The sequence below is a fragment of the Homalodisca vitripennis genome, chromosome 6, assembly GCF_021130785.1.
Source record: "Homalodisca vitripennis isolate AUS2020 chromosome 6, UT_GWSS_2.1, whole genome shotgun sequence".
NCBI lineage: Eukaryota > Metazoa > Arthropoda > Insecta > Hemiptera > Cicadellidae > Homalodisca > Homalodisca vitripennis.
The window spans coordinates 15,517,635-15,531,100 of NC_060212.1; the positions used below are offsets into that span (position 1 = coordinate 15,517,635).

Consider the following 13,466-nt stretch of genomic DNA (forward strand, 5'->3'; position numbering starts at 1 on the left):
AGCGGTCACCCATCCAAGCAGCAGCCACGCTCGATGTTACTTGATCCGGTTATCTTGCGATAACCGATATAAAGTTGCGATATTTATTAGTGATAAAATTTGTTATCTTGTCATGTTGATAGCAGTTTCTTATACTTTAGAGTGGCTCGAAAACATAAATCTTTTACGGCGATTCTGTAAAAAATTAAAACCTTCTGCTGCTCATAAAATAGTATTTTTATTCATTTAATCATGTTTGTAAATCAATGCTTGACCACGAAACAACATGAAATCTCTCTAAGTAGTTGTAGGTACTGTCGGTTCTATCAAGTATTCAACAAAAAGTTAGTTTCATTCTAGATAGTAACAACTTTTTTTGCGGTAAAATGTACAGAATGAGGATAGTCAGTCTATTTTTAGTTCCTATATCCGAAGTTGTATAAAATATTCCTATAAAATAGTTCTTTTCGGCAACATGAAATGTTTCACATTTTTATGCAATCCATTCCAAAATCCTCTTTTAAACAGTTTTTACGCCGACCAATTGGATTTTGAAACAAAGATAAGTGAACAATCCAATGTTCTGATCAATTGTCGGATTAGGCCCCTTAAAGAACACTGAACATCCGAAAATGTTTATAGACACACATGTTACGAAAAGAGTCGATTTTAGATCAATGTTCTCTAATTCAGTGCGTTATTCTACTATTTCAACCTTTTCAAAACTTTTTTAGTCATCTGACTGAACTGGACATTTCCGCAAATTTAGCTGACGACAGATGGTACATACCATATTGTACTTTTCTAAATTGTAGAGTCAAATTCTGATAATTTTATATTTAGGACATTTTCTAAGGTAGATGAGTAGGCCTACTTGCCTAATCACTTAAATCTAAAAACGGCGTGAAAACTAATTGTTATTCCTTAGAGAATTTACACACTATAAATGTAAACAAATTGAAAATAATAAACAATGTTTAGACATAACAGTTGATTACATTTGACAGGCTCTTTCAATATTACGCAACTATTACGCAACTTTGGATACCAAGATGGGATTTTTCGTTAATTAAAAGATCAGTGAGGCATAGCCCGGAGGGATTTTCGAAATAAAATAAGGCATATATTCATACGAGAAGCCGTAATAATGTCTATGTAAAATTTCATTACAATCGGTTGAATAGTTGACGCGTAAAAACAAAACTAAGTAACAAAGGCACTTTTGCATTTATATTTTTGCATGTTGAAAATATTTGTATACCTTTAAACATTGTTATTTATTGTATATTTATTGTACTTTTTTCTTGAAATAACCTAAATTTCAAACATTATCATAAAAATTAAAACAAATACATTAGATATTTGAGTTTCCCGTTCTTTCTCAAGAAAATACTGCGATCTCCAAAAATATGGACCTAGTTATTACTTTAATAATATTTCATGCAATCGTTCACAGAAGAGTTGGAACATACAGGCGTAAGGGTTGAATTTGGTGTTGATCGTCTTTTAAATAACAATAAATCGATTTTTCCGAACATTTTCCATCGTTCAGTGATACAAAAAATCAGTAACACTACATTTCGAGATCCGCAATCCGATCTCTTCTTCAGGTTTGTAATTATGTAGTAGATTAGTTATTTACCTGAAGAAGGGATCAGATTGCCGACCTCGAAACGTAGTGTAACTGATTTTTTGTGTTAATTAACGATGGCCAATGATCGGAAAAAGTTCTGTTTCCTTCACAATCCTTCCATCGTCAAAAACAAATACATCGAGTATTTTAATTCAAATTTGTCCTCAAGAAAATAATGCGATTTTCAAAAATGTGGACGTAGTTATTACGTTAATAATATCTAACACAATTTTTATCAAGATAATTGGAACATACAGGCGTAAGGGTTGATGTGTTGTTGATCGTCTTTTAATTAACAACAAATCCATTTTGCCGGACATTTGCCATCAAAAAAATCAGTAACTACGTTTCGAGATCTGCAATCTGATCTCTTCGTCAGGGTTGTAACTATTGTTAGGTTAGTTATTTACCTGAAGAAGAGGTCAGATTGCAGATCTCGAAACGTAGTGTTACTGATTTTTTTGATGGCAAATGTCCGGAAAAAATTCCTGTTCCCTTCACGATCCTTCCATTGTCAGAAACAAACAAAGAAACGCAACAAATCGATTTTAGATTCCGTCCTAAGTGTTATGATATTAGCCAAACCCATTTTTGTCGGTCTAGAAGAGTGTGTTACCAGTGGGCTGTGTGCTGCCAAGCAGAGACCCCGCTGGCCGGGCCGGACAGAGGTGTACTGCAGACTATAAAGTGAGCCACTTCACTTGACGTAAATACTGCCTAGACCTTGCTAGGTGCCGTGAGACCGGGGAAGTGTTTAGAGTCCCAAGTGACACAGCCCCGACCTAACTGTCATCGCTCTCCAGCCCCTACTCGACAGCGGAGAAAAGCAAAACATTGGAAAATTGCAAAAATGGTCGTAACTTTACATGTTTAACCACATTCGTCACTGCCGAAACGTCTTTTGACGGAGAAATGAAAAAAATCTTTTACATAAATAAAGATGCATTTATACGAATTTAGTCTTCGGCATTGATAGTCATTCGCTATTTCCATGTTTTTTATTTCTTACTCTATGGATTATGATCTATGGAATGTTGTTGGCAGTCATCTAGAATACCAAAAAAAGTGGTTTGTTAACGAAGTTATCGTCCTTTGTTTGAAGGTTATTTTTGACGATGGAAGGATTGTGAAGGAAACAGGATTTTTCCGGACATTTGCCCGGAACGTGCCAGAAAGCGTGCCACAACGCTTTAGTAAGATTTGTTTATTTTAACCTAGTTTGTAATTATGTATTAGGTTAGTTCTTTACCTGAAGAAGAGATCAGATTGCAGATCTCGAAACGTAGTGTTACTGTTTTCTTGTTTCACTTAACGATGGCAAATGTCCGGAAGTTATCGTCGTGGCGCGGCGGCAGTTTGTTGTCGTTCTGCTAATTCGTCGTCTGCATTGTTATCGTTTTTTTACAACACAACAAATCGTGACAGTATTGAAGACAATCAAGTGCTAGAAGAGTGACTCAGATTTTCAAGTGACAGTGAAAGTGATGATTCATTCCAAGATGACACAGGTAATGATCCTGATTTTTCTACCGACGGACTTGTCGACATTTCTTTACTAAAAAAACTAATACCAGCATAATATTATTAAAACAGTTATTCTTACGTTTTATAAATAATTGGTTTATTACGGAAATTTACAGTTTTTTTTATTTTCAGCTTTTGATGAATGCACTGGAACAAGTGGGTTAGAGCCCCACAAAAAACAAATTTATACATAAGTGGATTTAAATTGTAAATATTTGTAGCTTTAGTGACAGTACGTTAATTAAAATACTGAATACAACAAATAATAATGAGAAGTATACCTATGTATGTTATAGACTAGTACATGGTGATGTTTTTTCGTCAACTTTTTTATTTTTTACAAAAACATTATGTTTTTAAGTTTTAAAACAAGACTTTCTGTTTGAAAATATTTATAAATGAGTATTTGTGTAGAACAAGTAAGAACTCAGCTTAAAAAATGTTAGTCCCATAGTTTTCTCATAATTAGTTAAAACATTATATTTATTTGTTAAAATCATCAAAACGGGCGGCAGTGTAGGAAAGTTGTCAAAATTAGGAGGCGGCAGTGAAAGTGGTAAGCCGCAATATTCACTTAGTTGACAACCTGTACAAATTTTTAAACAGAATCTTGGGTGGTAACATTTCTGTTTTAAGAGTGCTGGCCATCTTGCATCATTTTAGCATCATAAAACAATGACGTGTAGAAACTCGGTTGTCCTCCGTTACCTTTACCTTATATGTTAATGAGTGTGCGATTGTGCTGACTGGTGACATTAAATTATGCAAGGCTGTAATTAAAATTAACTACCCTGATTACGATTGCCACCAGCATTAAATTCCAGGAATCCTCCAAGCTGTTTTGTTCCGTGTACGTGCTACCTTGGTTTTCAAATTAAATTAAATACATTCCTTGTGGTCGATACTAAATGTTTTATTTTCTAAAGAATTAAATGCACGTAACTTTACTGCATTTATCCATTTTGGATAAAGAAGGTTCTTACAAAACGAGCCCATCAATAAAATGAAAATTTAATGACTGTTAACAACCAGTTCACCTTCCTCTTAGTTCAGTTCCTCTTAGATCTGGAGATAAGCTCAACGTTCACACTGAATCAACCATACAAACACAGCTACGACATGTGTTGAAAACTCGGTTGCTCCACCGTGCTTAGATATTGTGTCTAAAACATCGTAAAGGACTCAATTATGCACCTGATGAGACAATGAGAATACCTCTCCACCTAAATAACCATAAACTATAATTAGTAGTCTATGTGTCTCTGATGTCGAAACTGTTTAGAGACTTTGTTTTCGAGACGAACAAAACTCCAGATTCCAGGAGTCGTCTGTAACAGCGTGCATTAAGCAGAAGGTGACATGGACCTAAATCAATATCAATATCAATAATATTCGCATAAGGACAATGCTAACCCTCTGGTCTACACACACTGTGGAATGTTCTATATATGATTACATACAGTTGTGTGTCTTATTCTTCTTCTGTCCTCTATGTATTTGTATTCATACCATACTTAAATTTTTCTAAACTTGTTTACGACAGCCGTTTTTTTTTTTAAAAAGATGGAGATCGTTAAACACATTACCTGTTTGAATTTTTCCGTCTTGTGTTATTCATTTAGTAAATTTCAGATATAAAACAATACAAATTCCTTTCTTTTCAATTAAATACATATTTAATTAAACTGCACGACTGCCATGTGAATGCACTAAGGGTTAAACGAAAAGACGTCAGCCCAATTAGAATCAGCTGTCACTTTCTACACGACTTTTTTGTATTACCAAAGTCACAAAAGGCCTCCCAGTACAAAAATATTTGTGGGACAAACCATTCTATAACACCAATTAATTTTGGAAAGGGTATTAAAACCCAGTTCAAAATTTAAAATTTCTTATTTCAAACTAAAAAAAATTAAAAACGTTCAATCAGTTCACGCTTTTCTGAAGTGACGAAAACTAGATAAAAGTGTTCAAAAATGTATTATTTTAAATTGTGGCTTATATGTGTTACACCTGTCAAAGTTCTTCAGGACGGTCGCAATCTTGAAATAGAAATGTATACCAAAACGAAATGTTGTATTTATGTCAACAATGTATAAATATGTCTGTTTCCGCAAATAGTATTTAGATAGTATAGAGATTCGTAATTATTTTTGGCCCGGGCACTTTCAATATTGGTCGCTATTGTGTAATCAAATCAAATGCTTCCAAATGCAATTATTAGAGAAACTTGCGCAAGGTAATGTTTATAAGGAACAAGAAATAAATACTTGCGTGTTCAATCTGGACCCTGTTAATATTGTGCGATTAAAAATTGTGTTTTATAACAATCCTATCATATTATAATCATAATAGACCTTGGCTTACTTTTGCGGAATGTACTAAAAAGCTTATTATTATGACAAATCTATGTTTTTTAATTTTTAAGGTTTATTTAATGTGGTATAAAAATACGGTGATGTCAAAATTTCTGATGTAAATCTTCTAAAAAATACCAAGGAATATGCCTTAAAGAACGATAGAAAAATAATTAATGCAGTTTTTTTATAATTTGATATGCCGTGCTTAGAACTTTGATTTACATCATTATACATCCATTATATTGTGTTATATGTTAATTATTGAGTTATTGTTAATTTATAAATTAGGATAAATCATTATTTTTTGTTTTCGTACTTATTTCTATTATATCTACAACAGTGGCCGTCCTAATAATGGCGTTTTGATTAAAGTAACTTTTGAAATATTATTTATTATTCCTTTGTTAATGCTAATTTAAAGTTGACGTTAATCGGTTATTTAACGTTATTTTATTTAGTCTTATTTTCCCACCAAAATATAATTGATTTTTCAGTATTAATTAAATATTTAGAAAATCCCATTTTCCATGTGAAAAAGACACTAAATTCAAAGTGGGTACACGGTAGAAACTTATCTTAATTTTATATATTTATTCTACGATGAAAAGTTACTTAAACAATCAATGTATAAAAACAATTATTAGTTGAACGCAAGAATGGTGAAATCAATAAAACTGGCAAAACTAATCAACATTATTTGGTCCAAAACGTATTGGAATAAAGTTATAAATACAACGTATATTCAATCTATTTCCTTAATTTACGGGTATTTGGAAAATAAATGTATATATTGTACTCTCAAGTTTCGAATTAGTTATTAAATAATGTTTAAATAAAAAATTAAAAACACAACATGACGTAATAAGTTTTACAATAAAGATTTTAGGTTGAATACAGTAACATGCTTTAATTAGTACAGCGAGAGCGCTCTATACGAAACAGCAAGAAGCAGTGTAGTTGGACGTATCTCCGCCAGAGTGCAGTGCATTACAGTTTCAATCGTTGCTCACAGATAGCGCCATCTACTATAATATCAATGAGATGAAAACGAAATCGGAATTATTGAATGTTTTCTTCACTTATAAACTGAAGGTGTCTCTGATGAATTGTTTTGAGCATATTATTCTTTCATAAACTCATATTTAATTAATTGAATGCAATTATTTCTTTTCATGTTTTGAATTACAGTTCAAATAATAATAAGTATACGTCTGAATAATTAGGATATCACTTAGCGTTACTTAAAGAAATTAAAATCTGCACAGTATTTTCTTATTGTTTATCAATTGAAAATATTAATTTTGTATTCACATTCTTGTTTAATAAATTTTAATATCTCTTTTGGGGCATTTAAATGAATCTCTAATCTGGTGTCTAATATCAAAAACGTTAGTAATTTATATATAGGTTTTATTATTTTGATGATTAAAGTATTCCTAACTTAATAGTGAGTATTTTCCAATAAATAAGTAATTTCAATTCAATTAAACTTTAGATATTTTAGGTTAGTTAGAGCGTAGTACAGAGTTTGTTTTTCATAAATCTTGGCAAGTTATTAATTGTAATAATATAAATTGATTATTTTGATTCCGCAATCATCGCTAAAACATTTAATCTCATTTTTGTATAAAATGTGTGACATTTTAGAACATACTAAGTAATTTTATACGTACACATTTGAAATGTACACCAACGCCTAGGGTCCTTTCCAATTTTTTTTATTCAGTGACGGATTAACAAACTTGTGTTTGAACATCCTGCACATGTAGGCAATTGGAATGGCCACTTTTCATGGTGTTCCGAAGTTTATTCAGCAAGTGACTTCCAGAAAGGTCACCATGGTCAGTGCCGTAGCTAAGAATCGGATTTTGTGGGGTCACGACCACGGTGGCGTAACAAAGGGGGAGCGAAGGGGGCGGGCCGCACCGAGTGTCTCCTTTTTTGGGGTGACACCCACCCGGTCTCTCAACTTTAAGAACAATGTACAAACAAACAAAAAATAAACGCTGTCGTGGGGGATTCCACGTCCCATACTCGCGATCTTTGACGTTTCAGTTGTAACATTCCTCATTTGTTTCGTGAAGTGTGTTGTGTTTGGTTGGCTTGAATTGTTAAACGTGTATTATTCTATAGTGATAGATAATAAAAAGAAAAATTATATTATATCCATAACTTATATCATATAAAATTTATTGCTTTTTACTTTCGATGGGGTGACACCACCAACTTCCGCACCATGTGCCACCCAAGGTAGCTACGCCACTGGTCACAACTAACATCTCTTCAGCCCAAATACTGGCAAACGCGAATCCAAGCTGTAGCAACCTTGGTTACAAAATTGGTTACTAAAGAAAATCCGCGTTCACTAGTTTTCCGCTTCAATACGCTCACCTTGTCTAAACATTGCTAACGCAAATAAAGTCTGGAAATATTTCAGCTTCGACTTGGGGAGCCATTTTCAGTAAATTGATATTACACAGGTGCATTGGAGAGGCACCTGACCCCCCCTCCCCCCAATGCACCCCCCTTTGGTATATCGCGCATGATTGAAGGTCTACCAACAAATAATACGACTTGAATTAATTAATATGGCTTCACTATAATAAAATTTTATTTTTTGTCAATATCTTCACTGTCGAAGTTACTTCCTTTCTCCATTATTTCCAGAAGTTTTATCTTTCCTTTTTATTAATTCCTTATTTTTTAATCTACGCCAATAGCATTTCAATTGAACACAATGAACGCTTTTAGGACAAATCTATTTATAACCACCAACAAATATTTATCGACCTCCCCGAGAATCGAACTCGTGACCACTCGGTAACAGAGCCACATCCCTACCCCTAAGCTACGGTGAAGGTCAACAATAGCGATAGGATAAGGTTTTGATATTAAGGTCCTATTTTATAATAGGGAATTTTTGCAAGTTCTTAAAAGTAAAATTCCATTGCCTGCTATTGTTGTAACTAAATTCGCTATGATTAATTTTTCAGTAGCCTGACATTCCTGATGTTAAATGGTAAAGAGAACTTTATAGTCCTAACTTCGCCTCTAATAAAGGCATTTTTCATTTCAATCCGCGTATTTCAGGACCTGTGCCTTCAGCCTAGCATAAGCCGCAACCACATGACATTTCGTAGGTTCCAAGCTTACCCAGTGAAACTGTTCTCTTAGCTGGTTTCAAAAATGTAACTTTAGAGATCAAGATGGGGCTTTTCGAAAATTTAAAGACCAAGCTAGAAGGGATTTACGAAATAAGGATTGTCCTGAAGGTTAACAAAGGACCCTAAGAATGGCCATGTAAAATTTCAGTAGAATCGCTTCAATAGTTTACGCGTACAAACAAACTCACATTCGCATTTGATTGGTACTAGTATTGGTTAGTCCAATTAGTTAACCAGTTAGTTTCCTATCTAGTTTCACCCTTTTAATGAGTGGCTCACGCAACTGACTAGAAATAGTCAGCTTGCGTATGTGAATGGTACACGCTATGTGGAGGGAATTCGTTGAAGAAAGCAATCAAAATAGTAGCAGTATTTAAAATGTTTTTAATCTTAATGTAATTTAGGTCTTGGATATAGCAATATAGACTGTGGGTAAGTAAACCCCATCTCGAAAGAGTGCATAACTCTTGTATGTTTTACTTGACAAATTAATCACAAAGTTTTGCCCACAAGATGCGTGCAATGAACTAAAATGGCCTAAATTTAAAGTACAAAATGGTATAAAATATGTATTTTTCAATATTAAAATGTTTGCCAATATTGAAGAGAAGGCGTTGCTATTGGAAGAACCCTGCATTCACACGGCTTCAGCCGTATATGATCCTATTAGTATAAGGCACTTCATTTGAGCAGTGATTAAAAAAGACGGACCTATCCATAAGCTACCCTTTAGTATTTTAGCATTGTACTTTGCTAATTATTAGTTGCTGACTTTAACTATTCATCTCTAACTTAATTTTTAAATGTATCACGCAGAAGTTACAGTTTTTAAATCTACGCGTGGACTAATTTGGTTAAAAAATCTGAATGTTTCATTTTTGTATATTTTGTAGCGCGGCTTTAAAAATTCAATAATTACTTTAGGTACTTAAAAATAGGCTACACAAATGAGAACAATATTAACTTGATTTGAAAATAAATAACAAAATTATAGTCACTTAAGTTACTGTGGTAATAATTATTTAGCTACTGAATCAAAGTGTATCAATCAGAGAAGGGTGGGCCTATTTATTTCACCTCATTCTTTCAGCAAATAATTTATTTACCTTCCCCTTAACCCCCGTAACTCCCCCCCCCATCCCCCGAAAATAATTCATCAGCTAGACGCGCTAATCCAATCGGTTGTGACCAATTTCAATCACAACCCTTTAAGAAACTTTCAATCTAAAAATAGGGCAATTCGACGACGTAGATTTGTACGTAGATATTTAAAGCAATATTTTTGTATATCTTGTAATTTGTCCTGCATAAAATTGTCTGAACGTGAGGAAACGAAACTTAATCATGCAGTATGTAATGAAAAGTGACCGAAGGGAGTATGTGTTCTTTATTTATAAAACATAATTTGAGTTAAATATTTTATTTAAAAATATTCTTTTCTTTACAGTGTTTAATTAAGTCATATTTCGTTAAAATATGTCATATCCTGAAGCCGTTTCCATATGTGTACTGGAAAAATATTACAGCCCTGACTTTAGTAGTTTTTCCATCGTACAAAATTTCCTTACAATTCCAAAACACTTATAATGTCTACGTGGAGTGGTCAACAAATTTCGTTATCTTCAGGAAAATTGTTTCAAAAGGCTGTGAAAAAAAAGTTAATCCAACCAAAACCGATCTGACTATCCTATGATGACCTCTACGAACTGTCATATGGCAATTAAACATTTAAACCGTTATTTGCCAATATTCCCTATAAAACATTTTCTTACGCAACATGTATACAGGGAGTTAAGAAAGTCCCGCAAGGGCTTGATACTTTTCGAACGATTACAGGTACAGAATACAACCTGGTACTCCATTACTGAACCTATAAATCTACTTTTTGAAGTAACGACCATTTTTGTCATATTAGGGGGATGGCCAGGAGTCAGTAGGAAATCTTAAAAGAGAGCATAGTTCTAGTAGTATATCACGTAAAGGTCTTTATTAGTAGAGTACAGTTCCACAAATCCGACCTCAAAAGGTTCGCTCTTTATAAATTAAACACTGGAGTTTGAAACAGTTACAATATAGGTCCTGTTGTAGATGGTTTAATATTCTTTTCTTGGCTCAAGTTGTGAAAGTTAAACTTAGTAAATGAACACTGGACTTAAGTAATAGTTAATGACTCTTCACATCCAATGGGGGATTTTCTATGAATTCGGCTTACGACAGCACAGCTCAAGATGTGCGTCGTTTTAAAGTGTAATGTAAGATGTACATCGACTAAAGTCCAAAGTAACCCTTTGAGGAAGCAATTAACCTTGCCTCTCTAGGACTGAATGTACTAAAATATTAATAGAACGAGTTTGGATACAGATAGATTAGTTAATTTTTCTGGACATTAAAAGTCTATTTAGTTGCTCTACAATTGTGTTTGTTGCTTTCTCCAAATTTTTTTAGTATATATTTACAAATTTGTTTAGTAAGAGAAGCAAAAAATCAAAAGCAACTGTCAATATTTTATATTTTTTTGTTTATCTGTTTCAATAATTTTTTTATTCAAAACAGCACAATGATTTTTACATCTAAACAAATTTTTATTGGATTACGTAATTATAAAGCATAACAACAAAACAGTCAAAATTCACTTATATTTTTTCACTTTTTTATGATTTTATGACAAGCTCCTGAATTAGTTGTCTGGGAGATGAATATAAAATGTTTGTAACATTCAATTGTTTTTATTAAAATGATAATTAAAATAAACTATTTACATTACATACAATTACCATTCATTTACTTTTTATAATTCACTTTTGTGTCAGTCTTTGAGTATCTTTCATATCTCAAGTACTAGCCTACTTTTATATCTCTACTTCTGAAGTACACAAATTGTCTTGTTTCATGAGGTAGCGGGAGAACTAAAAACTCATCCAACAACTATAAACAGTTAAACACTAAACATTGAGAACACAATACATAAAATGTAACCATAAAATTAAAGTGACGAACATTGAGCATTTGGCCAAATATAAACAATAAAAAAACAACCTAAAATTGTTGTTCCATTGTGCAAACCTAATAACTGCTTATAAGGATGCACGAGGGCACAAAACTGCGATCTAGTGGAAAAACAAAGAAATACGTGATCGTTAGTGTCTAGAAAGAGCACAACGAGTGAAGCTCGGGCAATATCCCCAATGAGCTAACCTAAAAATAAGAATTTTCTATTATGGTACTGATACCAGGTTTTCTCTTTATCATTCATTTCTGCTAAATAACCCCTTTATAAAGATGCACAGCCCAACTAATAAAACAGTTTATTAGCTCTCGAATCTCCACAATTCAATTTCACCGTAAAGTACGTGCAATGTTTGGTTAAGTCGGGTTTAGATTTTGAAGAATGATGTTGAACAAAAACACATTTGTTCGGATAAGTCCTCAAAATTTCCAAACCATTACAGGCTCGTGGATTTAAAGTCTCTATTTATGATCAAGAGTAAAGGTTTGTACCCACTTCAGGCATACTGGCTAGAGGTGAGTCGGTATTTCAGTAATCAGTACTTTGTAACGATTACTTTTCTCCAGAATCTGTAACGGTTACTGAGAACCAAAAATACTGATTACTTTGTATCTAGTACTTTATATGGTTACAAGATACATATATTTTCTTGTACAGTACTGATTACTTTAATAGTCCTAAAGTACTCATATCCTTACTGATACTGATATCGAATACTGAAATACTGACTTGAGGCTGACAAATACAATATAAATAATGCGATCGTAAAGCCCCAACTGGAAAATATTGCTAGTTCACAATGTAAATCACTCACCAACCCCGGTTTCAGTGTGATATTCTTGGATTAGCTATTGAGTAATAAATGTATTGTTTTAAATAAAACTAAATAGTTTATATAATAGATTGAGTTAAAAGAGTTTAATTATGTAAACTATGATTAGATATTTTATGATTTTACTTGAAATGAGAGCTTATTTAATTTTTTCATAATACAAAAATGTGTTAATGTACTATAAAAAAAAAAAACACAAAATATTAATATTAATTATAAAATAGAATTGTATTGTCATCGCCTTGAAGAATGCCCAATGTAACAGCCCATTGGACTCTATTCAAAGAAGCAGAGGTTCAATTTATCGTACAATTTATTAATTACATTTTAAAAAGTATAAACCTATTAATAATAAATTATGTAATACATTTTTAGATATTTACGTTGCGCTTTTGAATACTATTAATTCCATCAAAGCATTAACAAAACTGTGTGTTTATTAGGGAAATACTCGCTATTTTAAGCGTAACAAATACTGAAATACTGATTTAAAGTATCTAGTATTTATAACTTTACTAGTACGGAAATACTGAATTCAAATATCAAGTATTTTGTAGCCAGTATTTGTACTCAGTATCGCCGAGTAACGGTATCAGAAGTAACGGTTTCATGTATACCCAGCAGGGATCACTTCTGGCTGGTTTTGAGATTCTGGGGTTCATGGGCAATTCGATAGGTCTAGTCTACTGTGGGAGATGACTGTTAGAGTTGGTGGGGTTTGTTCCCTAACCTCAGAGGTTCTTACTAGCTTCAACAAGGGTGTGCCTGCTTTGGCTGGTTCAGAGCTGGCCTCCCCCTTCTTCAGGGGAGACATGACTTTGAGATGTAGTGCCCTAATTCTTCCTCATGGATCTCGATAGGAGGCGGCCCCTACTCCCTAACCTTACTCATCCTGAATATCCTGTCACTCAAAGCAGCGCAAAGGTTCTTACAGGACTAAGTGTAATTTATAAGCTTCTTGTCCTAA

At 33.1% G+C, this 13,466-nt stretch overlaps 1 protein-coding gene across 2 annotated transcripts in view; it reads left to right on the forward strand.

Moving 5' to 3' along the window:
- Positions 1-13,466, forward strand: part of LOC124364138 (protein Wnt-10a) — a 70,823-nt gene that overhangs the window by 56,105 nt on the left and 1,252 nt on the right. The window lies entirely within an intron of this gene.